Source organism: Urocitellus parryii, chromosome 5, assembly GCF_045843805.1.
Source record: "Urocitellus parryii isolate mUroPar1 chromosome 5, mUroPar1.hap1, whole genome shotgun sequence".
Taxonomy (NCBI): Eukaryota; Metazoa; Chordata; class Mammalia; order Rodentia; family Sciuridae; genus Urocitellus; species Urocitellus parryii.
In genome coordinates this window covers 200,641,548-200,643,752 of record NC_135535.1, presented here as the reverse complement: position 1 = coordinate 200,643,752, position 2,205 = coordinate 200,641,548, and positions in this window count along the sequence as shown.

Below are 2,205 nucleotides of genomic sequence, written 5' to 3'. Positions count from 1 at the left end.
GGTGGCGCATGCCTGTAATCCCAGCGGCTCAGGAGGCTAAGGCAGGAGGTTCATGAATTCAAAGGCAACCTCAGCCAGGCGCAGAGCAACTCATTGAGATCCTGTGTCTAAATCAAATACAAAATAGGGCTGGGGAGGTGGCTTAGTGTCTAGTGCCCAAGTTCAATCCCTGGCACCCCCCAGCAAAAAAAAGAAGACCACATATTGAAAATGCATCTGCCACACCTGACCTACCAGACACAGCACAACGCACTGTGGAGCAGCAGTGGTGTCCCTCAGCGGGGAGCTGCCACTCGCTGCCCTGCCCGGCAGCAGGTGTGATGTCCGTATCACCGATTACTAGCTCAGGAAAAGATCAGAACTGAAGTGTGGTGTCTCCTTGAACATGTATCACTTTTGGACCATCCTAAGTCAAAGAAAGTTGAAAGTTGGGGGCCATCTGTAGTAACCCAAAGTCATTTGCTTCATGTGTTAGAACCCTGTGGGATTTTGAAATGGATGTAAAGATGCTCTCTAGGCTTGGAAGAGATAAGAGGTTATTCTCACATTTCTGTGGTACTTTAATAGTCCTGGCCCTCCTGGCCACTGCAGCCCACTGAGCACTAAGGATTACAGAGCACTGTGGTGAGACTAAGGTGGCCTTCGATGCCTTGTGGATCGGGACTCAAATCCAGTCTCTGCTCCTGGGTGTGAAGTGAGCACATCACTTCCTGCTTCTCACCTGTTCAATGGGGGTGATAATAAGTCAACTCTTGTCTTCTGCCAGGCCCCACTTTCAGTTCTTTGCATTTCTGAATTCATTTAATCATTTCTCTCCGTTTTACAAATGAGGAATCCAAGAAGAAAAGGGGTCTGAAACTTCTCTCTCAAAGATTATCATACGTGAAGCTGTGGTTCGAGCCCAGTTCTGATTCGTTTGTGCTCTTAACTGCTTCTCTAAAAGGTACTTGGATGGTTAAGCAAGGCCAAACTCCCTGACCATTGGTAGATTCTCAGCAGGTTTTGGCCCCCAATTCTACAGAGGCCAAGACATGTACATGAGTAAGAGCCTTTCTGGCAGCTGTACCCAGCCCTCACACAGGCCCAAGGAATACCAACTCTGGCAAGTGACCTGGCTCTGGATACCCATGCTTTCTCTGTCTTGGACAACTGAAGGTACTCTAGCTACTTACGATGCTTAGTGATGAAAATGCTATCAGTCTAACTAGTTGAGGAGGCTTAACTAGCATTAAAGTCCATTGAGAATAGATGCCCAGGTCCCAAAAAAGAAGTGGTCACACAGTCTTTGGTTCATTTTAAAAATAGTCTGGGAGTTTTCTTTTCCTACTTACAAGTTCAAGTTTCTAGAATCAGTGGCATGTCAGTTTGCCCTCCCCAAATGAGTTCACTCAGGAATGCTGGCAGACTCTCTTCAGGGTGACTTCAACCTTCCTCAGCAAGCTAAGAGTGGCAAGTACAGCAGTGTGTATTTTTGTGTGGCACCGTCAGGCACCAATATTAAACTCAGTACAGTCATGAGAAATTCAGCTCAGGGACTCTAAAGACAGCGTGCTCGTTTGAGTTCCAAGGTCTCAGGCCTTTCTCTCCCTTTTCAAAAAATCTAGCACATCTCCACAATCTGGGACCATGGCACACAAAGAACCATCTTCTACCCTAGTGAATCCTGAGTACATCTGGCCCCTAACCCCAAAGGTTTCTAGGAACCCAGTCTGGGAAGGAAGATAAACCTTGTCCCAGTCTAGTTTGGTGACTCAGAGGTATCACATAAAGATGATCCCAAGGCTCTCAGAGCACATTTCCAATCCCCGTGACCTAGACTCCACAGAAGTTTGGCAATTGTGGAAACTGGCTTCCCTGTGCACTTGTGAACCATCCCGGAGGTCAGTCCCATGGGGAGGCCAGAGAGCAGCCCCAAGTCCAGGTGGGCAAAATGCTGCCCAGTGGCACCTCAGCCTCAGCTGGCGGCCTGAAGGTGTGTGGCAGGCACATCCATTACCTGAGTCCACAACCCTGAGTCTTCCCAGGTTCCAGGTGTATCTGAGACTGAAAAGTGATCAAGATTCACACTCTCAAGAGTTGGAGGGGTAGAGACATTAGGAGTCCCAGATCCAGCTAGTGTCGACCATTGTTTCTGACTACAGCCAGCGACAAAAAATCTTGATGCCACCATTCTTTTCAATGTTTTAGAAATCACACACACAAAAC